This window comes from Cyprinus carpio, chromosome A25 (genome assembly GCF_018340385.1).
Source record: "Cyprinus carpio isolate SPL01 chromosome A25, ASM1834038v1, whole genome shotgun sequence".
Classification (NCBI taxonomy): domain Eukaryota; kingdom Metazoa; phylum Chordata; class Actinopteri; order Cypriniformes; family Cyprinidae; genus Cyprinus; species Cyprinus carpio.
The window spans coordinates 8,454,243-8,480,043 of record NC_056596.1 but is presented as its reverse complement, the minus strand read 5'-3'; the positions used below and the strand labels follow the sequence as shown (position 1 = coordinate 8,480,043).

Here is a 25,801-nt window from a genome sequence, read left to right as displayed (position 1 = left end):
TTTACTTACTACTGCAGCAAGTTTTAAGATATGCGCTTAAGTTCTATAAAGCGGTCATAGCCAATTATGACTCATTAAACTGAAAAATAAGTTCACATAGTTTATTCTTAATTTCTTTTGGTTTACAAACGAAAGGCACCCATTGATTTTTAACCCTCCACTGACATTTTAATGTGGCAATTACAATTCTCCCAGAAACCAGACATCTTAACATGAGAATAGTTCACATTTCTTGATTGTTACAGGATATTTAACAAAAAGTACATAAGGCAGACAAAATAAAGGCAAACAATCTACATTTGTCCCATCAAGGCCTGACTTCAGCTTGATCTTAAGGAAGAAAAATTTATATTATCGTTATAAAATGCTGTGGGTAATGAAACATGAGATGACCTAACACACAAGAAACCCAATGAAGCCTATTTTACCCATCACCGAGAAAACTACAAAGATAATCTATTATAGGAAAAAATACTATATATTTTGGTTTTATTTTACCCTATTTTGGGGTAAAAAAAAAAATAAATACTCTTAATGAGACCCTGAATACACAGAACTGGTTTTCAAAAATCACTATTCCACTCAAACTCCCACATAAAAATATGGATCCTCATAGAAGTGCTAAAATGACGGAAGGATTTTTTTTTTTTTTTATCAGTTCATCATTAATAGAAAAGTCAGAATACTTAATCTATATTCCACACAGTTAGTAACAATATCCATCAACTAGCGTTTCCTGGCATGATATTTAGCTGTGCAAAGAGATTGGCTTGTATTGCAAACATAACTTGACACTGTGATCTGAATCATGTGTGACCATAAAAGTAGCCTATATGGTGCATTTTCATTTCTTCATTTCACTCGTCATTTTGCGTCATAAACGATCACTTCCTATTAATTTGAAACATGGAAAATTCTTGGTAGCAGACAATGTTAAATTTCAGTGCTTTATCTAAATAGAATGATTTAGGAAACATATATCCATTAGTTCTTTCACATAACTTCAACATTAAGACAGTTCACAGAACAATTTGGGTGAAAAAAAGGAAAGAAAAACACACAGTCCAGTTAAACTGATCCATCACCCTCCTCTGATATGATGGGCCCAAAGCGCTAAAGAACATAAATACACTAAATTAGTCTACATATAAGCTGACATATTTGGTTTTCTCAGACAGCTTTACACAAAAGATAACATGTTTTATGTACAAAAGCCCATTACCTGAACACTAAGAAGTTATGGCAAGAAACAATTATCACGCTTTAATCATGAGCGAAACGAATCTGTAAATTGTTCGTATAACGTCAATGGCTTTACGAACCGTCGACGCAAACCCATCTGCTCATGTTTATTGATAAGCCTCATAAATTCTTAAAAGGTTTAAACAGGTGAACAAACTGATGCTTGCTTTTGCTAGCATTTCTGAGGAAAACTAACAAGTTTATTAATATCAGATAAACGACTGACTAAAAGCAGTTGATTGCTTTCACAAAAACCCAACCTAACATTAAGTAGTACATAAAAATGTATTTCAAGATGACATTTTGGTATTGACTGAAGATGACATTGTGAAGACAAACATAAGGCCTGGAATCAGACACTCGAGACGCTTATTTTTTTGGTGACACGTCAATCACTTTCATCTCAAAGATGGTGAGAGTATCGGAAAAAAGTAAGGCAAAAGCCATGAATCTAACTAAGACATTGGGCAAATGATGAAGGTCATTTTTAAACTGTAGGCACAGAGCTAAGACAAAGCCATCTCTTTTTTTTTCCTTTCTCTCTTCTTGTGCTTTGTTGATTACAGTTGGACAAAATGAGCAGGTATGTAACCCATAATAATCAAGAGTTGCCCAAAACCTGTTTGCGTTCAGGAAGCGGAACAGGTACAAGTAAGTGCTCAAACGCGCTCGGTGCGAACGCAGTCGCTCTCATTGTGCTGAGAGAGCTTCTTAGACCTCAAGCCCTGAAAATTAATGCTTTCTACATAGCAGATGAGTGCACTTGCACCCTGTGATGTTGAGGGCATACTTGCGCAGGATGGGAGGATTGCGGATACTACGCCTGTACGCTTGGCCCTCAGATTCTGGAGTGTCGCAAAGCAGAAGTATGTGCATAGCCGTTGGGAAAGAGGGGTGGGAAAGGACAGTTGGGGTGGATTCAGTATCTCATGGTGCTGGAGGCTCTGAAATAGGAGAGGAACTTGAAGCACAAGCTGACGACGAAGTACCAGATGTTTCTGGCCATCTGCGAACGGGCGATGAAAATGCGCCAGATTAAGACTACCAAGATGGTGTTGAAAGTGTAGCGGATGTTCCGCAGCCTACAGGAAAAGAAAACAAAGAAAACTTGATAAAAAGAAAAGTCTTCAGTGTCACATGACCATTTAGAAATAATTTTTGCTGCTTGATGTTTTTGTGGAAACCACGACACTACCATTTAAAAGTTTAAGGTAAAATTAAAAAGAAAGAAGGCAAGCAATTAATACTTTTATTCAGCAAGGACACATTAAAGCTGTTTACACTAGTGCGTTTTTGTTTTACAAAACAGCATTTTAAAATGAAAACGATCCTTGTGTACACTGGCGTTTTCACTGCGTTTCAGAAACATTCTCAGTCCACACTACACAACCGAAAATGCAGGTCACATGACCATTCATGCAGGTACAGCAATGTGCAGGATGTAATTGTTTACACAGTCGTCAAGGATATGCAGAGTGAATGTGGGCAGCCATGCCATCGTTTTCAAAAGTCTCCGTTTTGGTCCGTTTACACTAAAACGCAACCCCAGAGTTTTTAAAACTAAAACGGGGTCTGCAGCGTTTTCGAAAATCTCGATTTTCGAGGGTTGAGAACACCAGTGTAATTTAAACGACAGGCGTAACCGTAGCAAAAGTTATGTGTTTTAAAACAAAAAAGCACTAGTGTAAACATAGCCTAAATTTATCAAAAGTAAAGACATTTTGTAAGACTTTACAAAAGGTTTCTATTCCAAATGATGTTCTTTTGAACTTTATTCCACAAAAATGTGAAGCAGCAAAAACAAATGTTTTTAACATTGATAATAATAAGAACCAATAATAGTAATAATTTAGCAGCAAATTGGCATATTAGAATAATTTTCTGAAGGTGAAGCCTGGAGAAATGGCTGCTGAAAACTCAGTTTAACCATCACAGGAATAAATTACTTTTTCAAATATATTTAAATGTAAAACAGTTCTTTTAAATTGTAATAATATTTCATAATACTACTATTTTTACTGTTCTTTTACTCAAATAAATGCAGTTTTAAGAACATGTTACATCCAACACTGTATATAATGCATTGTTAGTAATGCACACACTAAAAAAAAATAGTGTTAAACCGCCCAAAAGTGAGGAAAAGTCACTTGATTTTGCGCATCTAGGAATTTATTTATAAAATGTGTTTTCATCAAACTATAAAACAAGTGAATAAATTTTGTGTTTTTGTGCATTGTAGAAATTGTATACAAATCTTTGAATTTCAATTCTGCATTTTTATGCAGCATGCTAAATTTTACAAATGTAGATGGCAACCCAGCTACCTTACATCTATTTGCAGTGACCAAACGTCATTCATGTCTCTGTCCCACATGGGAATGTGACAGAGTTGAAGAGTTGCATACAACAATGCAGAAACTACCACCAGACTGATCGTCCCTCTAGAATAACAGTTATCCTGAAGGTAACCTAGAGAACTTCAACACTTACTTGTTCAAGTGTTTGCGTGCTGCTGGGAGTCCTGACAACTCTTCATTGAGAACATACTTCTTAGTGCCCATGCAGTAATTCTCCATGTATTCTGCCCAGTGTAACTGCCTGACATCAATATTAAATGCCTGAACAAGAAAAAGATGTTTAAGACATTCATTGAGTTCAAGCATTAATAAATGTCAGAGCTATGAGCTACTTGAATGAATGTTTCATTGACAACAACAATTTTCAAATAGCATACTGACACATTTTAAGCGACATGATTCAGAATCACAGATGCAACTCATTTAACTGTGCCAATGGCGGACTGAGTGTATTAATACATAAACACACACACCTTCTTGTCCTCAGATCCCATCTGGTTCATAAGCATGGTAACGTTGTCCATGTTCCACACCCAGGAGTGACTCGTGAAGTACTCCAGCACCATCATGGCTTTGTGCAACCGAGTGATTGTCTTCATCATCCTGCGTCACCACGGAAACAATGCAGGGAGCGAGCGGGAGAAAAGGAGAGACGTGAGCATTAGCTTCAGATGAGCTTTGATGGGGACTGGAAGTTTTCCCTCTCATTTAATCCTCGAAAGGGCAAGCGGTTTAATAATAGCAGATGGTGACTGAGACTACGACAGAAACCACAGCTTGTAAATGACTTAAATTTTTTTGGTTAGCGATAGTAACAAACATTTAACTCAATGGTCTATTATATATAAAAAAAATTCTGGTTAATAGTGAAGCCCATTTCTGCCTCATAGTAAAAAAAATAGTTAGGTAAAGCTTAAAATATGAATTATTTACAATATTTGATATAAAGTATAAATTATCAGATATACATCTGTAATTGCAAGATATTAAGTCACTGTGAGAAATAAATTTGTAATTGTCTTTCTTTTTTTTTCTTTGAGGCAAAAAACTGGCTTTCACAGGTTAGTTTTCCCAAATAAAGCAAAATATTTTGGTTTAATTCAGTAAAATAAAATAAAACAATGAAATAAAAATAAAACAAATAAAATAAAAACAAAAATTAAGCAAATACAAATAAAAAAGTAAAATAAAACAAAAAGGAAAAAGAATAAAATTAAAAACAAACTAAATACAAACAAAAAAATAAAATAAAGATTAAACAAGTAAAATAAACAAAAAACAAAATAAAGATGAAGCAAATAGAATCAAATTAAACTAAACAAAAAAATAAAGATTAAACAAGTAAAACAAAAAACAAAATAAAAATGAAATAAGTTAAAGTAGAAACAAAAAACACCAAACAAATACTCCTCAGATAGTGAAAAATAATAATTGCAGAATGTCTCCAACCCTTTCATCCCATAGAGTATTTGATTCAGGTTAGATCCCATTGCAGCACTTCTGAACCACAAACCTTTGGCAAACACAACTGTGGATTCCCATCATTTGGTTGCAGGATCTTGTAAGGCACCTGGGCGCATTTGTGTACTTGAGGTTTTTTCTGTGTGATGCTTTGTGTACCTCTATAAACTATACCAGATGTACAAGTATGCCAAATTTCAGGCTTTATCTGACAAAGCATTGTTGAAGTTGAATGCAAATGTCCAGAAACACCCAGTTTCCAAACAAGATCTTTTATTGGTTGGATAGGGGATGACTACATGCATTGTATTAACTCGTTTTAAAAAATCTAATTCAGAACATTCTCATGGTGTTAAAACCCCTCAAAACCTCAATTATATAAACACTTGCACCTTAAACCAGACGCATGTCAGCAATACACACCAAATTTGTTGAATCTGCATGAGCAGAAAGCCACACTGAACTGAAACACATCAGATTTAGGGTGCATAACCAGTCATTTCATCTCTAGGTACCAAACATGCCTACTCCCTGCAAATAAAAGCATTTTTGCATGAATTGATGATTGTCAAATATGCAACCAACATTTCCCTTTTCCCCAATGTTTTTTGTTTAAAATTAGAAGGATTGTAACCTTGTAATTTCTATATTGGTTGATTAAACCAGAGGCTTTCAAACCTTTTAACGCCAAGGACCCCCAAATGTGAATCCTTTTTGAAGGACCACCTTTTTTAGAGATACAGACTGCTGTATAATTATGAGCAAAGAAGCATTTACATTGCGTGAGAAAAATATCAATGCAAACAATAAGATGTATTGTAAATTAATAATTAAATCATATGTTTTTTATATTGTCACTGTAAATAAAATACAAATGATTAAAATATTCTTAGGAAAATTTGTATTTTGTAGTATTATGTGTACAGCATATCTTTTTTCAACCTACTATTAGAGAAAGGTTAAATAAAGAGACAAATACATTAAAGATAAAAAAAAAGAATAAAAATAAAAATCTTAGGATTTCTGAGTCAAAAATATATGGCATAAAATATTTTAATAAATAAATCCCTAGTCTCCTCTTGCAGGCTTCTGGGAGTCCTGGATGCCAGTTTGAAAACAACTGAGTTAAACCAATTCTCAGAGCAGAGTTTGGTACCTGGCCCTATTATTTATGAGTGCTGTTCTATGATCTTTTTTCATGGAAAATGTTAGTGCAAACAGTCTGTATCTGATCCCAACTTCCACTGTTTTTATGTGCTACAAGAGCAGATCAAACAACTTCTCTTGAAGACTTAATGGCATGGCTCAGAGGAAAAAAAACGTAAGATAAAGATGGATTTATGGGATGCATCCATCTCCTTTTCAACAAAAAGCATGCAGGACTCCATGCACTTAATGGCAGCCCGGTAGCAGCATTTGTCCGATGCCATGAAGTCAAGAAGATGGCCAGGCTAAGCGGTTCCTTCCCAGCCGGCCTGCCGGCCATGCCACACCCAACACCCAGTGCTGGAGGTGAGGGAACGGAGGAGGGAGGACAAAAGGGTGGAGAAGCGGGTACTGAAGACCTTACCGGGGCTTCTGACAGGTCAACATGAGAAACCCGTCATACAGCAGGGCAGGAAGAGTGTGACTCACTGTGGTCCAGTACTGATTGGTAAAAGGGTTGGATCACAGGTTAACATTGGGGCGTGTGAAAGCCTGTTCTAAGGGATTGGTCTTGAACGTCATGTTTATGCAGTACTCTGCAGAAGGGAATACAGGCATACAACATACAGGAGCATTTTAAACACAGAGCTACACAACACGTACACACACATGGACAAGCACACACACACACACACACACACACACACACACACGTGGATGGGAAGCTTGCAGAACCCAGTCTCCGAGTGGGTTATGCATTCTTGCCCAAGACACAGGGAACGACACGTGATGGCTAGACCGAGCATTGAGGAGGAAGCGGGGCAGGAGAAAAATGGGCGAAGTGGTCAGATTTACCTGGGCTCTCTTCCTGACATCCTGAGGAAGAGATCATATAGGAATGCTGGTGCCTTGTGGCTTACAGCAATCCAGTACTGATTGATAAGGTGATTGGTTGTGAGATTTACATTTGGCCTCCTGAAGGCCTGCTCGAGGGGGTTCCTCTTGAAAGTGGATATAACATGGTACTCTAAGAGAAAAAAAGGGGTTCAACAGTAAACAGCACAGCTGTGCATGACGTTCAGGGTTAAAAAGCAACATTTTGATGGTTTCTTGCATTCATAAGCATTGGGGTCACTTAATTGGCATAATCCGAGTATTAAGATCATTTTCAAAGCATCATGCCAATCACTTTCTAAAATTCATATATAATAAAATATACTAAATATATACACTAAATATATAACACAATAAATATTACACTACTATATTAAAAAATATTTAAGTATTATATAAATTATTTAATTAAAAAATATAATTTTGTAAATATATTTCTTAATTTACGAAATAAGCACAAACACTTTTGTCTGATACATTAAAAATAACAGCTTTCTGTGGCTTGGGCAGGGAAAATATGGGAGGGGCATCTACAAATCTGAACTACTAGTCTGATTGGGCCAGCAGAAAAAAATCCTTATTGTGGAGTCATGTTAGTGATAAAAGGATGACTCCAACTGCAACACAATGCTGATTATAACCAAATATTGTTTGTATTTTAACTAATTAACTATGGGTCAAATGGTTCCAGTAGAAAGGGAGATGCGTCACAACCTAAACAGGGTAAACAAATCAAAGACACTGAGGATTTCTCACTAAAACGTTTTGAATATATATCTCAATTTTGAGACATAATTAGTGTGTGCAATGCAAAATGTTAAACATAAGGCACATTTTGCTGCAATATACAGCTAAATGTTTCCGTGGAAAAAGGTATTTTTAGAAATTAAAATCAGATCAGATCAGAAAGCAGTTAAAATAACATGTAACTGTATCAAATGATGACGCATCAAGTATTTACAAGACTGTTGCACCCCATAATGAAGTCATTACTATAGATTAAATTTAAAGTAAGATATTAGTAACATAAGAAATAAACACAACATTACTGACCTAATTATGTTGTAAATCCATAAAATAATCTACTTCTGTCTGCTACATAAAAAATAAAAACCTTTTTTTAACAATGAAAATGTATAATTTACAGATTAATTAGATTAAATTAAGTGTTTAGTATTACAATATAATATAATATAATAAATATTACATATTATAATTTAATATCAAGGACACGAAAGTGTTCACTTCAGTGTAAACCAGACAGCTATGAAGAGAAGTCTCAGAAATTTAAGTCTGAACAATCAAATCAAAGTTAAATCCATTCCCAAATAAGAAAGAGCAAAAGAAAGAACTACAACCATACGCTGTTCAAACATGTCACTGTTCTCACACTCTTTCATTTAACGTGATATGTTCTTCAATTTGCAGTCGATACGGAAAATGGAATGGGGATAATGAAGCACTGAAGGCCACTGTGGACATTTGAGTAATGCAGCGTTTTGTTTGAAAAAGTGATCCATACCGACTTCACCCCAGTGAAAGGGATTGATCCCGCCTGTCGTGCAGTTATACACCAACATACTTCTCGGCCTGCGATGGAGAGAAACGTCACATTTATTCCATGACTTTATTTTCCAGTGATCATTGTGAGGGATTAATGGTGCCTGTTGGTGTTCGTGTGGATGTCTGACCTGGCATGTCTCTGGGAACCGGAATACCAGGCAGCGGCCAAAGTGGTGTTTATGACCACATCGACTGGCACGAGGTCAGCGACAGCGTTATTTGAAGCCCTCATTGTTCGTAGAATCCCCTTTCCTGCCTGCACAACCAAAAAAGGCTTTTAACATAAAGTACCAATAAACAATCATACAAACTGAAATGCCACTGCATTTAAGTCTACTCTAAAAAAATCAAAGTGGCCACTCACAGCGATGAATATCCCGCTTGGCCCATTGAAATTATCAATCCAGCCCTTTAACAGAGTGGAAAAGAAAGAGTGGTGTTCAAAATCCAGGCAGTATTTTTTTAATTAGGCGGGAGGATGGAAATGAGCATGCTTACAGGGAACGGCTCCTTCCAGCTAGCTCCTACGATAGAGGGCCTGATGATGGCGATGTTGAGGTTTCCACGCTCCTGCTGGATGAGGTGTTCTGCCAAGGCTTTAGTGTAAGTGTATGTGTTAGGCCGCTCACCTAACAGCTTTGGTGTCATTAAAGAGACGAGCTTGTCGTCCATCCACCTGTCAGCATCGTACAAATCCAGGAGGTTAAGGGAGAGCCAAAAAATAAAAAATTAGAGGGTCTCATCTAGTTAATCCTGCTTGAAATAGCTTCAATATTCATTGTGTTATCTTCTTATTTCTGAGCTGTTTTGTAGTTAGTTACGTTTTTATGTTTGTATGTTTATTTGCATGTATGTATGTGTATATGTTTAGTATGTTTTAACATGTTTTATGTTTGTTTTGTTTTTTTACATAAAAACCATTTCAAAAGATTATATTTTTTAAAGATTATATATAAAATTACATATAATTTTTTTTTGGAAAATATACTATGTAAAAATTACAAATATTAAAATATAAACATACATAATACACACATATATGTATGCATGTGTGTGTATATATTAAATATATATATACACACACACACACACTTATTTTACTTTACTTTTTAAGCAATTAATTAAATGGGTTAAACGAAAATTTGAAATGTTGCAACTAACTGAACTAAGTTAAAACTGACGTGCTAAAATTAATACAACTAATATAAAGTATTTATTTAGTATAAGTTTATATATAAATATATACACATAAATATACACACACACACACACACACACACACACACACACACATATATAATTATGCTAAATATATACTATATTATATACTAAATACTAAGAATATACTATACTATATCCAAAATACTAACTTAATTCAGCACATAAAATGACTAAAACTTAATCATAATTAACTGAAAATATAAAAATAAAAGCTAATTAAAAAAAATATAATTATAAAATATAAATAACACTTAAATAACAGTGTGTGGAAAATGGTCATGAAAAACAAACTAATGACATTACAAAGTAAACCTCAGAAAAAAAAAAAAAAAAAAAAATAATAATAATAATAATATAAATAATCAAATAATTACCAGACTAATTTGCAAGCATTCTGACAATGGGTTTATGCATGATCTCTAACTGGGAAAGGACTGTTTAAATTTTTGGCTTTATGTGTGAAGCCACTATGTATATGTCCCTGAAATATAGTATGATGAGGAAGGTGCTTGCAAGATCAAAGACAAGAAGAATGTTTTGGAGAGCCAAGACTTACTCAAGTGTGTCTATGAGCTTCCTGTAATCGACAGGAAGTGGATAGACCACCTCTTCAATAAGCTCTCGGTCACAGGGCGTAGGCTGTGGACACGTGGATAAACACCTCAAATGCTTCATTCTGTGAGCCAAGTTAAGCATCTTCTGCGTGGCCAGTACATTCAACTGCATGGCATCTCTGCAGCAGAGGGACAGAAAAAAAAACTGAACTGCAGTGACTCTGAGCAGATCTGATTAACTTGAAGATAGACCTGCTGTGATTTGTACAAAATCACCTAACCAAAAAAATTTGATCCAATCACGGTAACTTGCAGTTAGTAAGCCATCTGAATAAGAGACATTTAAGGAAATATATAATAAGTATAATATATATATATATATATATATGTGCGATCTGATAAAACGCAGCATTGACTCAAGAATTAGAGCAGAAATATATTATTAATGCAACATATTTGAATAATATATTATAAATTACAGTATTATTATATTGTCACTTCTACTATTATTAAAAATAAGAATTTTATAAATAATGCTACTCTTATTAATAATAAGATCATAAATACAAATAATATTTTAATGATACGATAAATGTATTAGCATTAATAATAATAATATATTGATAATAACATAATATTTAAAAATAAAATAATAACGACAGTACTTTAATTGCAATTACTAATGCTACTATGAATAAAATGATACTTTTATTGTACATTAATAATATAATTATTAAAATTGTTGTTGTTGTTGTTAATGCAAATAGTAACAATTAGTTAGTACTATTAGCCTTAACAAAATTATTATAATAGCAATAAAAACAATAATAAAGTAGTGAAGACAAATACAGTGACAAGTATTTTAATATTACTTTACATTTTATTAGTATTAAAAAAATAATTGTATTATTATTATTAATAATAATGATGATAATAATAATAGTAATAATTGTATTATTAGCATTACCAATAATAGTATTATTAAAAACAATAGCAGTAGCAAAACAATGTCAATATTATTAAAACTATTAGTACCTCTAGAACTATTAATAATCATAATAATAACACAATGATTTGTGTATTTGTGAATATGACTTGTATTAGTGGAAAAAAAATGTGAGTAAAAAATAATGGATTATTAGCAGCATTTGAATTATTCATTATAATTGTATCATTAATAAAATGATTATTATTTTTGTTAAGGCTAATAAACACATTCAATGGAATCATGCATTTTATTGTGTGATTCCAGGTTTAATGTGAATACATGATTTAAAGCTACATGACACTGTAAATGACAAACAAAACTAAATCGCTAATTGGAATTATCCGTTAATCATCAGACAATATGTCTTATCTCAACAGCCCCAATGCAATGGACTACATAATAGTATGAAATGAAGAGATGACTCAAGCGACGTGTTAAAAAAAACTTTCCTGTGATATAAACACCTAAACCATCTAAACTCGTAGCTGTGGATGATGCTTTGTGCCGTCCTGTGGGTTTGAGATTATGGCTTACTTCAGAGGCTCATTGAAGCGGATAGTGGCAGCGCAGTGAAACACTATGTTAATGCAACCAATGAGGGTCTCCTGGTCTTCTATGCTAAGGTCCAGATCTGGCTGCGTCAGGTCGCTCTTGACCGCAATGATCTTCTCTGTGAAATCGGGTTGCTCCTCTCGCAGTCTGTCAAAAAGCTGAAACATTCAAAGGCTCAAGATCACTTTCATCATAATCAAGTATCACAGTCCGGCCAAGAACTACAGTAAACGCACAGCCTATGACACAATGCTGTCAATATAACCTAGAAAGGGCCAGAAATGTGTGTATAACAGAATTGTGTAAAGAGCAAATACAGAGAGAGATAAGATTTGTCAGCACAATCTAGAAAATAATCAAAGCAGCCTGAAAGTCACTGCAAATATAACATGTGATCTGAATAGTGCATCTGTGGCTTAGTCATATATCCCATAAGACATTTTAAATAGTAAGAGATCAAAGACATATGCTTTAGTTTAGGCATTGGCAAGCATTTAACATTTTAAGCATGCGTTGAAAGATTGTTCACTTGATTGGGAAAAAAAGGCTGAAAAATGTGCAGTGCTTATTTTTTTGTATAGCCTAGCCTTACCCTTAATTTATGCCATCAAGTATATAACTCAATTGAGAACTGAGAGACCAAACCATGATTTTCTCCAGCAGTCCTGCACTTACCTTGCAGTTGATCATGTCAGCAATACGTGCATTTGGCCCCTGTCCTGCTTTGGGGCGGACAAGCACATAGGCAGCTTTGACACCAGGACAAGAGCGTAGCAGCTTCTCCAGAAGTACTTTCCCCATAAAGCCTGTGGCTCCTGTGATGAGAACATTTTTTCCCTCGTAGTACTCTGGAATGGTAACCATCCTGAGTGCACCTTCCCTCCTCTGTTACACCCCTGAAAAACACCAACAGAAACATTGTCACACAGTATCAGACTGCAAATACGCACACATTTCACAACGGTTCTCACTCAAATAGAGAACTTCATAAATTGTGCTGTTTCATCAGTCTGCGGTAAATTTCATGCAGGTCACTTCCTTCCTTTCCTGTTAAGATCTCAGTCCACAATTACTGCATGAAACAAGTCTTAACTTTTGTAAAAATGTGTAATGGCTACTTAAGAAGTGGTGTTGTATTACTATCCTGGACCGCAGCTGGATTCTGACTTGCTGGGGTCAATAAAAGTGCTGCTAAACAGCATTAAGGTGCATCGACCGCAAAAAGCTTTACATATCTGTTATTTGATTGGACAAATTAAATGGCATAATAAAATCACAACAAAATACACAGGTTTATTATTCTTATCTCTTGTCCACTGATAACAAGTCAATACAGCTCATCCACAGCAGATACTGGGTTAATATGTAATAAAATAAGAGATAAAGATTTTTTCTACTTTAGACTTCTACTTGCCCTGCCATTTTTTTTTCCACATACACTACCAATCAGAAGTCTGGGGTCAGTAAGAATTTGTAATTTTTTTTTTTTTTAAGAAATTACTTTATACTTTGATTCAGCATGATGCATTAAATCAACCAAAAAAAAAATTAAAAAAAAAATTAAAACTAAAAAATAAAAATTCATATAAATGCTGTTCCTTTGAACTTTCTACTGAAGAATCTTAAAAAAAATGGAACAAAAATATTTAGAAGCAAATCTGTTTTTATCAGTAATAATAAGATCAGCATATTAAAATGATTTCCTGAAGAGCATGACACAGAAGACACTGCTGAAATTTCAGTTTTGCCATTACAGGAATAATTACATTTTAATATATCCAAATAGAAAATAAAATATTTTAAAATGTAATAATACTTCACAATATTACTGTTTTATTTTATTTTGATTAAATAAATGCAGCCTTGGAAAACTTGGAAAAAAAGAGTCATCTTTCTAAAACACTGAAAAAAAAATTATAATCGAAATTTTTAAAATCTTAGTTTAAAAATAAAATTACAACAAATTTTGAATCTAAATTTACATTTATTAATTTGGCAGACACTTTTATCCAAAGCAAATCTATAATTGTATTTTGAATTTATTATTGTATATACATAATTTTAAAATTCAAAGATTTACATTTATTAGTTAACATTCACAGATTCAGATTCAAATTCAGATTTAAATATAGATTTATATTTAAAGAAAATGACTATCTGACATTGAAAGTTTACAGGCATTATAATTACACACACAAAACTCATAGACAACCTTAAATTCACACTCGAACAAACACAGGAAAATGATGACAGATTATTAGATTGTACTGCATTCTTGCAATTTTGACAAAATCTCATATATAATTTCACCTAGCTGACAAATTTAAAATGTAGAACTGACAACTAAATGTTTTCATTTGCAAGGTCTAAAAATGCATGTACTGTAAATGAACAAAAAGATATAGGATGTAATCTGATCTATTCTGCATTTGACAATTTTAAGGCTCACTTTCACATATCTTACACACATTCAACGCAATACACGATGTTTCAATCTCAGCCTGCCACTTTCTTCTTTATGCATCCAGCCGCATCATACGATCCTTTCCATAAACTTATCAGGCCACTCAGTAGCGGGAACGCCAATGATGACCTCTTTTTACAGCCTCTTTCTGTTCGGTGCTGCAGCCTCGCATTGTTTGCTGCATAACACCGGTGCCAAGCTCCACAGCTGCATGCACCCCAAACAGTGGCAGAGTTTGCACACACACAAAAACACACACTGCATGGCGGCAAATCCTTGTCCCACCCTCCCACCCCAATCAGCATCAAAAAGTCTCTTCAAAACATTTAGTGAAGTGCATGGGTTATTTTGACACACTTAGAGTACCTTAAGGGCAAGCAGCCAATCTAGAGCAAATGAATGCCGGTTTAATTGTAGGGGTCAGGTGGATTATTTCAGAAGGTGAGACAAGACGTTGTGCAGTGCGATTTATTTTCAAGAGAAACTCAGCACTTCTGTGACTAAGGACCCAGAGCTGCTTCTGCAGTGACAATGGCATTAAACAGCATCCAACTACAGGGAGCAAAGCTAAAAAAGGAGTTCTGGGACTGTGGGCAAAATAAATCAGTCCCTATAGAGAAGCTGGCCTTTTCTAACACTTGAAAGCTGATCACTCATCCAAGAAAGAACCGACTGGAGATATAACCATCCTATATGGGGCCATCAAGTCCCTTTCATGTACACCAGATGCAAATTGACCCTACATCCCACATCCTCAGTATGAATAAGTCATGTGTCACATGGGGCACCTGAGGAATTGTACTACTGTAACAAATAAGATGTCAACAAATACCAATGTAATAACAGCAGAATGACCATAGTCAGTCAGGAGCGCTGACTGACATTCAGCATAAAGGCTTTACATTAAGAACCGAAATAAAAGTACTCAAGGCTAATGGGTTCGAATATTCTGTGTGTGTACAGTAAAAAAATGACAACGACAAACCAATGAAATCCAGAATCAAAGATACAGTGACAGGAAATAAAATGGTGCTGTCACCAGACTGCACTGCCTTTGCGTCTTGTGACCCTCATTAAAATGACAACCTTGGAAATGAAATGGCAGAAATACGCAATTAGCTGTTTAGAAGTAGAAAAACCAGGGATATAGACAAAAAATGTTCAAAATCAAATAAGCCCTGTCAGATTGGTTCCCGACTGTGAATATACTCGAAAATTAGATAATAAACACTACTATAACCAAATTATTATAACAAAATGGCCATTATATTTTCATTTATTAAAGAGAACATGTGTGAGTGTCATTTTTTTGTATGGAGTTTGAATCAGAATGAATCAAGTACTTTAGGCCTATATGGAGAAAGTGAAAGTGACGTTACATACAGCCAAGTATGGTGACCCATACTCAGAATTCGTGCTCTGCGTTTAACCCATCCAAAGTGCACACACACAGCAGTGAACACACACACACACCGTGAACACACACACCCGGAGCAGTGGGCAGCCATTTATGCTGCGGCCCCCGGGGAGCAGTTAGGGGTTCAGTGCCTTGCTCAAGGGCACCTCAGTCGTGGTATTGCCGGCCTGAGACTCGAACCCACAACCTTAGGGTTAGTAGTCAAACTCTCTAACCACTAGACATGGGGGTGAGTAAATTATCAGGAAACTTAGCCTGTAAAACAGATAAAAATAAACACACTTGTCGCCACATACAGTCATAACGCCGTGACATGCAGAAAAAGAATGAATGAACGAATCAGCCGAACAAGTATCAGTCACCGGGATTAATCATAATCGTTGAGCGCGAGCCAAAATGACATATGCTTCACATTTCATAACAAGGTCACTCGCCCTGTTCTCTTAACTAAAATGTAATATTTGGACCTCACAGGTCGCACAAATAGTAAGATTTGTTGCTGTTCTTATAAGAGTTTATGGGGAAAATATTAATTAATATTACATAAATGCACACAATAGAGAAATAAAATGTAATAAATACATGTTTATGTTAAATAACTGCATATTATTAATAAAGCATACAGACTGCAATAAAATTAAAATAAGTTTCAACAAACGTCCACGTTTTTTTAATATCCACTGGTTATTTAATCGAAAGAATGGTCACCAGTTGGACAAGGGAACTAAAATAATTTTCTCGATAACCCTGTGCATTAAATTGTTGTAAACACTCGGAAAAGCATCTTAAACTTAACTTTTCAGCGGGGAGTCTTTCAGGGAGGATTTCCTACACACCGGCGCCGAAAACCCAGCATGCGAAAGTGTGCTAACAGCTAGCATTCACTCTCTAAAAATGTGCAAACTCAATTCAGAGCTCAGGAAAAAACGAGGCAACACAGAATATAGCTAAAGCACTCGAACGCTTACCTGAGATGTTTAATATATTTCCCGCGCTATTTTTTTGCCTGACGATCCTAGGGCTGTGGTGCTCTATCCAGCAGTGATGGGAAACGCAGCAGGGTTGTAGCTTAGCTTCGCTGGAGAGGAACTGTGATGGGTTGCCAAATGATGCTTCTCAGAACAGGACCGACGTCACAACCCACCACGCGCGAGGAATAACGTCACTTCTTGATCCTATGTGTAAAATGAATTGGTGAAATAACATGATAAATATTCAGTGTATATTCGCTTGTGAGAGTTTAACAGATTATGGGAAGAGATCACAGATTCTTCTTCAGAGTAGGATTTTAGGTTTTTTTCCATAATCCCTCAAGGGACCATAGTGCCTCTCAAATGTTACTGTAAAACCCAATAGCATGAAGCACCAGTGTGGTAGTAGCCAATAGGTCAGTCCTTAAAAATGTGTTGCAAGAAGGAATAGAGTAAAAGAATGGCTAAAAATGTGTGACCTATGCTGGACAAACTGAATGAAAAATGATTTAAAGTGAATGAATGAAAGTATGGTCATTTGCTAACAAAGCAGTATGGCACTTCTCTAAATGTGAGCAAAATAATTCTGAATGTATCCATTACATTGCCTCTAAATTTCTTGTCTGTCTGAACCATTTTCAAGTCACTTAACATAACATGAATCAGCTTCCAGTGTAACTCTATTACACTGGCTTTCACTGAAATGTATCTTATTAGCCTATATTTCTTTCTTTCTTTTAAAACCATAGTGAGCAAATCATGTTACTGGCAAATACTGGTGCAGAGGTTGTTAACAGCAAATCTATTCTGGGAATCTGCATAAAAAAAAAAAAGAATTTCAGGTTTTCCTGGCTTCTCTCAACTGCATATTGTGGTTTACTGTGGTTGCCAGGCAGCATGGCTCCAGGGACTCCTGTTGGATATCACAAAACAAAAGAGCATTATATTTCACTTTCAGAACTGTTGTGCTGGACTAAATTAGCATGGAACAATTGACAATTGGGATCAAACAGCATATGAATGTATATCTTTCTCTCTCCCTAAGGTTATGTTTGTGGTAATTTGTGGCCTTGGTTGTCTAAAATTCTTTTTGCATAAATTACTTCAGCCTTCAGCTTTTTTTCTTTGCAGACAAAAGCACAAATGTGTTGACAGTTTTATGACAGGACCCCATACTTGTTTGGTTTGGTGTAGCCAGTGGTGAGCTTCATACCATCATCTATCTACAACTATCTTTTGATTCAAGAAGAGCTTCCCTACTGTTTACTAGACCTTACTAATTCTTGAACTGGCATTGTTGTTTTTTCAAATGTACATATCTAGTTCATGAATTCACAAATCTTTTATTTGAATGTCTAAAATGTGTGAAATCAGACTAGATGATAGAGTTTCTGTAGTTCAACTGGTAGAGCATGGCAAGCTCAATAAGAAATCTGCAAAATACACACATTAAACTTATAGATAAAACAGGATGCAACAAATAATGTTCATTTCCCTTCAGAAATGTTTGTAATTGGTGAGTATATTTTCTTCATTAAATTCTTCAAAGATTTGAATTATGAGAGAAAGAATCTACTTGAACTCCTAGTTATATAAATTCATAGGTTGCCTATAATATCTTCATTCTGTTTAATTATTAATTGTATATTTGTTACATACTGTGTGTTAGTGCACAATTTTCAGCAAACTCTGAGAGTGTCAGAATCCAACAACTTCCAATAAACGTTTAGATTAAAAGGTCATTCTGGTCCTTGAGGGAAACATCTTTGTCAATGGAGGAGCTTTTCTCCTTCAGCTGAATCACAAGTGGCTGTAAAATCTTTTTCTGCTGATGCTCCTTGTAACCTACAGGAAAATGAGACAAACACATGCACAAAATATTTAAGTATTCTATGGTAAAATTAGATCCTTAATGTCAGTAGACTGATAAACTATCAGGTATAAAATACAAAATATAAAGATAATTTGGGTAACATGCTAGATACCCACCATGCAATCTTCTATTCAACATGCTCATTTCCTGTGTGAATTTAATGAATAACCAGTACCCCATTTGTCAAAAAGACCACCCCTTCATCCCTTCTATAAATATGCCAATCTTATTGTTTAACAGCAGAGGACACAGAATGCCTGAATTATTCTACAGGACCTTTGTCTGTTTTCTCAGCTTGTTGGGCTGTCTCGGAATGACCTTTGCTGTTCGTCCCAGTGGTAAGAAAATGTTTAATTTAATCAAATGGGAACAAGTCACAAATTAATTACAAAACTTTGACCTGCCATTTGATGCCCAGATGTAAAGTGTGGATCTACAAAGGCAAGAGGCATCCTTGACCGTTCCTTGAGGGTAATCGGGGGATCAGAGGCCAGACAAGGTTCCCATCTGTGGTTGGCATGTAACTGTTTAACTTTACAAATTACATTATAAATTAATGCAATTTTATATTCCAAAAGGCACTGAAGTGTTGGATATATCAGTGTGCAAAAATTAATTCTTCTGTTATCTACAGGTGTCTCTTAGGATCAGAAGATCACATTTCTGTGCTGCAGCGATCTTAAAGGGTTACTCCATCCCAAAATGAAAATTTTTCATTAATCACTTAAATGCATGTTTTCTAGGTGATTTTATTAAGCCTTTTTCCCTGCCATACCCTGGTGAGGGGATTCCATTCGAGACCATGTGTGTTGTAAAAAAACCATAAATGCTTGAAAAAACAATCTCAAATATCTTAAACCATTACTAGGATAAAGGTGAAGAGGTCTGTCCTTTCTTTAGAAGGGCCACTTCCTTCGGTTCTTCAAGAGGTGCAGCAGGACCTGTTAGAGCAAAGCAAGCGCAAACATGTCCTACAAACACTTAGACCTGGGCAGAAGTCCTTCACAGTCCTATGTGCTGGCCCAGAGAGAGGAGGGAGAGATGCCTGCCAAGTAAGTTGACACTAAAGATGTTCTCCCAACATTAACATTGAATTACAGAATTAACATCCCAAATATTACTATATTAACACCTATGAGACTCAAGTTCAGGTTGGAAAAAGATGGTTCAAACACTTGAAACTGTCTGTTTTGAGTTCCTATCTGTTCTCCTGCGCTCCAGGGATATTCTGGGGGTCCCCTCCTCTGCCCCAGAGCAGATGGACGCTGGGTGGCTGTGGGAGCCATATCATGGGGTAAGGGTAACAAGAAGATCAAACCTTTGTCCAGAAAAGGCTCACCTGGAGTATTTACTGATGTCTTAATGTTCCTGTCATGGATCAAGTCTAATCTTAGGAAAGGTGGGTATTGTTGTCGAGTTAGAGCTACCGGCTTTTAAACTCCTAGAACTGGTAGTGGTTAATAATCGGGTTTAGTAACTGAAAGATTGGCTCTTCAGGAAGACACTTAACAGTACTCAACAGTAATGTCAAAAGTTAAAAACATGTTGCAGTCTATATATGTATTATTTTACGGTATAAAACTTAATAAAAAAAATAAATAAAAAATAAAGGCTAACTGATATTATGTTATGTATGATATTATACATTTTGTATATGTATAAAACGTATTAAACATAAAATTCAAGATTTTTTCCAAAAACTTCTTGAATTCATATAAATGTTTTAATTCAGCTTTTTCCCTTAATTGTTATATTAATAATATAATTTACAATTAAAATGTTTATATTAAATTATAAGAGAAGTCGTACCGGTTGGCCATCACAAAAATGCATTATTATAATTTTTAAAATATATTTTACATAAAATCCTATACTGCAACAAAGACACAATGAATACTGCTTATACAAAACCAACATACTAAGTATTTCTTTGAAAGCAATAAATTTGTAACCACAGATTTCCGATGAATGAAATGTTGACAAAAATGATTCTGATGGCACATTTCCTCACAGATTTCAGAGAAACAATGTATGACAATCAGGGAGAGGAAGTAGATGATGACAGCAGAGTCTCACCACATTTGCACACACACGCTTGCTTTTGTCCTTTCTGCTGTCCACCATCACATCGACTTTTTTGTTGAGCTCTAAAAGAGGCTCCTTGTCTCAGAGGGACTTTAGAATGCGTGGAATCCAGTTGGAGTCAAAAAACACACACATACTGAGTCACAATTGTGAATGCGTTTATCTCTGAACAGATTGTGAGGGTGTACCACAAATATTCTTGCAAATGTTCTACTGATTTCTCAGCTCTGTATGGAATGCCTGACATCTTTGCTGCCTCTGGGCTGGACACCCCAAATACAGCAGTGGATGATGGGAAACTGTTGTGCCAAGTAACCATTGGTCTGGGTGCTGGGTATGACTGCAATGGGGTGATCATCCAGTCACAATGGATCCTTTCTGATGCATGCTGTGTCTATAACTTGTGAGCAACCAACATACCAAAAATGTTTTTAAAAGTTTTCTAGAGCCGTGCACATATTATCTTTGGAAAAATTACATTTAAACTTATGCATAAACAGTATATTAACTTTTTATGATGATTGAACATTTCTTTGTAGGGAAGAAAGACATTTGAGACTTTTATCAGTGACAACAAGAGGCTCAAAGAAACAGGTGAGAAGGACATTCACAGGAAATTGGTTGGAATGTTGTTCAAGGAACTAAGGATTTTGATCAAATTTGGGATTCATTCATATTGTGTCTTAAAGGGATAGTTCACCCCAAAATTAGTAGAATTTTCATTTTTGGGTGAACTATCCCTTTAACACAAATATCTCTTTCTCAGATCCGTGATGTGATTGGAGTACTGGTGCACCCTCATTACAACCCATGCTCTATCGACTACAATGTGGCTTTGCTTAAGCTGAGCTCTTCGTTAAACCTCAGTGAAAGTACACAGCCTGTCTGTCTACCCTCTGCTGGACAGGAAATCCCACCCTCCCTCCATTGCCAAATGTGTACGTCACCCGTCTGCCTTCACAATTTGAAGGCAGACAAGTTGTGATGGTTACACAAAAGTCTGGCTGGGAGGATTTTGATATCTGTGTGTGTGCACAAACATAACATTTCATGACTACATGTTGAATAAATTGAAAGCTAACCTAATGTTGAACTTTCAGAACTTGAATGTCACCTGAAAAACTTCTTTCCTTAAGCATAATTTTAATTTCTCTTTTGCACATTTTGGTTTCTGTGGAGCTTTAGGCTATACGCCCTTGTGTTATACACCCTTTTTAGCAAGACATGGGCAGAGCAGAATGGCTAAAAATATATGTGCTGGAATGAGTGGTGTGTGAACAATGGCACAAAACTACATTGACACTGACTATGCTCTGTGCTGGACTGAGCAGTGGAGTAGTAACCTACTGTACAGTTAATACACGCTAGAAGGGAATGTACTTGCAGAAATGCTGACCTCTAGTGGATAGGTTCGGTAATGATTCTTAAATTGCTTCCTCAGTTACTTTGACAGGCTCTGTACCAAATGACAGGCTTCATGTACACTTGCTGATTTGAAATTACTGTCAAACGTGGAAGTGATCCATGAAGGTGTTATGCGAAAATGCACACTTCACTACATATATAGTAGGCAAAAAAAATTAAAAATGTACCTGAAAAGAATAGAATGACCATGTTCAAGGTATTCATAAAACAGTAGGTGAAAAGTACAAAGATACTTACAGTGAGAATCTGAAGTGTGCATCCAACTGACTAGCGACGGGAGAGTTTTTGTGAATGGCAGTTGTTACATGCATCTGATGCCATATGGAAATTATTATTTTATTTTTATTGTATTTGTTATTTTTCTATTTTTTTTTCTGTTCTCATGTCAGATGTGTATGTATGTTTGTACCAGGAGCACCTTAAAAAAAAAAAAAAAAAAAACGCAACAAATTCCTCGTCTGTTTGCGCACACCTGGCGAATAAAGCTAATTCTGATACTGATTAACTATCACAAAGTAATTGTTCAAAAGAAGTGCTCTGAGAGTATGTGATTTCTGATACAGCTTATGACTTTCTTTGATGTAACAACAAAACCCATACCCAACCCATACGACTCAATATGAGAAACAGACCAAATTTTACGTCATTAATTGCCAATTTGCTTATGAGCATGTTACTATGCCACGTCCAAAAATAAAGAGGATATTTTGAAGAATGTTGGTAGCCAAACAGCTGTTAAACCACTGTATGGATAAACAAACCCTCAAAAACATTTCTCAAAATAACTTTTCTTGTTCCACAAAGAAATTTTAGAATGACATGAGGGCATTAAATAACATTAAATATAAAATTTCTGTAATATTTATAACCTACCAGTCAAAACAATAAGATTTTTGATCATCTGTTCACCAAGCCTGCATTTATTTGATCCAAAGTACAGCAAAAGCAGTCATGTTTTACTTACTTTCTCTATCTCTGTTTTATCATGTGATAGAAAGTCTAAGGCCTTCTCAAGCCATACGGCTAACCCGTCTAATCTGTGACCTATTATGCATTAAACTAATATTGCTGAGACACAAAGTAATGCCATCAAGTTAGCATTTTTAAACATTCGCTCACTAAAAAAATAAATAATTTCTGATCAATGACTTAATAACCACAAACAACCTGGATTTTATGTTTCTAAACGAAACATGGCTAGAAGACAGTGGAGGTGTAGCTGCTCTCTTAAAAGATGTCTATCAATGCAAGCGTCATTTGGTCAGAACTTGTCCTTTGAATATCTAGGTATTGTGCTGAAAGATGCTCCACGCATTCTGTTTATTACTCTCCAGCCTTTGTTGAAGAGTTCACAGAACTGTTATCAATGATTTTCTCAGAGTTTGACTGTTTTGCTATTGCAAGGGATTTTAATATCCACATAGATAATGCAAAAATCAAAACTACAAAAGAAATTATAACTATTTTAAACACTTTTGACCTGATTCAGCATGTGCATAGACCCACAAACAATCGTGGACATACTCTAGATTTACTTATCACTAAGGGTCTAAACATTTCATCCGTTATTAATAAGAATGTAGCACTATCTGATCACTTCTGTATTTTCTTTGATATATTTATCTCTGTTACCACTAAATCTAGATCAGAAAGAGATGCATTAATGAGAACACTAGTGTGCTATTTGTGGAGCCTATATCTTTAACACCAAGCATTTCTGCAGACTCTGTTGATCTTCTCGTTGATTACTTTAACTCAAAAGTTAAGAATATTATTGATGATATGGCTAATGTGAAAGTCAGCAAGAAGACTGGCAGACAAAAATCACCTTGGAGAAAATCAACAGCAGTTCAGAGTATGAAAAGACAATGCAGACAAGCTGAGTGGATGTGGCAGAAGACGAAACTTGAAATTCACTATAGCATCTATAAAGACAGCCTTCATGCTTTCAATATGGAACTAGCCACAGTTAGACCTTCTTCTCAAACCTTATAAACAGTAACTTACACAACACTCACACTCTTTTTGCTATATTTGAGAGAATGACAAACCCCCCCCAAGTCAGATTCCCAGTGAAATGCTCTCCGACAGCAAATGCAATGAGTTTGTTTCCTTCTTTTCTGAGAAGATCAATAATATCAGAAAGGCGATTAGCACATCCTCAAGTTATGCAGAGGTCAGATTTCAGAAGAAATAGTACAGCAACTTGATCAACCTGCTATCTTGACACACTTCACACATCTTTTTTCAAAAGGGTGCTTAACTGTTTAGAAGCAGATCTCTTAGAAGTGGTGAATGCCTCACTTCTATCTATGACGTTCCCAAAATGCCTGAAAACTGCAGTTGTTAAGCCCCTCCTGAAAAAGAGCAATCTTGATAGCATTATATTGAGCAACTATAGACCAATATCAAATCTTCCTTTTATAGGCAATATTATTGAAAATGTAGTTTTTAATCAGCTGAACAACTACTTAAACTCAAATGGATACCTGGACAATTTTCAATCTGGTTTCCGACCGCAACACAGGGGGGTTGGCTACCACCCTCTCTCCCGCATCTCTCGCGAAAGCCGCTTATGCCAGCTCAGCCAGGCTACTCGGGTTACGTATTCCCACTGGGTTCCTATACCGACGGGGAAGTGCACGGAGCAGGAGGTCCACCACCACTCTCTCTGTGACTTGGGCGGCCGAGGGTTCATCTACGAGCAGCAACAGATGCACAATGCGGGACTACCGGGTGGTTTGTATTCTCACTGTCATGTTTTCCTCATATGTCCAAGTTCAGAACTGTTGTGCGGCACAGATGGGGGACAGCCACACTCGGGCTAGGATTTCTCGCTTGACCGTGCCGTAGTCTTTGCTCTCAGGAGGAGTTAATGCAAAATAGGCTCGTTGCGCTTCCCCGGTCAGGAAGGGGGCTCGGAGATGGGCTCACTCTTGTTGATCCCATCTCAATTCAGAATGGATTTGCGCTGTGTAATGTCTTCACACACGGACAAGTGTGACATCATATACCTCTGTAAATAAATACAATTTAAATTCACGTCTCGCACACTTCAGTGCACTTTGAATGGAACGTATACATTCGCTTCGAACTGGAATCATGGCGGAATATCCAGTGATGTCCACTTTGCAGGGCAGTTATGTTTGAATAGAACAAACGTCTGAAGCATAAGAGAAACATACCCAATGTGCAGAGCAGGGGGCGCGAGGACTGGAATTGAGAACCACTTGAAAACCACTTGAAAACTTGAAATCGCATCATATGACCCCTTTAACATTTTAGGAGGAGTAAAATTTTCGTATGTGGTTTCAACAGCTAGATGTATTTACACTAGCTTGTCCAGTTTCATGTGGAATGCGGCCCAGACCACCTCCTGAAGTGGTTTGAGCAATCAGATTTAAATCTGTCTAGAAACTCTGAGAGACCGTAAGAAACTCTGACTTTACAAAGAAAACCTGTTCCTGACCAGGTTAGGGTTATAGAGTAAGTTACCATGGAAACTGACTCTGAGTATAAGTTACCTCTCTTTCTGAAACAGACTTGACTTACCCTGCTTTCTTGAGTTTGAAAAAACCTCCCATTCTG

The 25,801-nt window shown here is 35.9% G+C and overlaps 1 pseudogene; it reads right to left on the bottom strand.

The window, feature by feature from the left end:
• Positions 1-87: 87 nt before the first annotated feature.
• LOC109109156 lies at positions 88-17,219 on the bottom strand (annotated as a pseudogene).
• Positions 17,220-25,801: the final 8,582 nt, after the last annotated feature.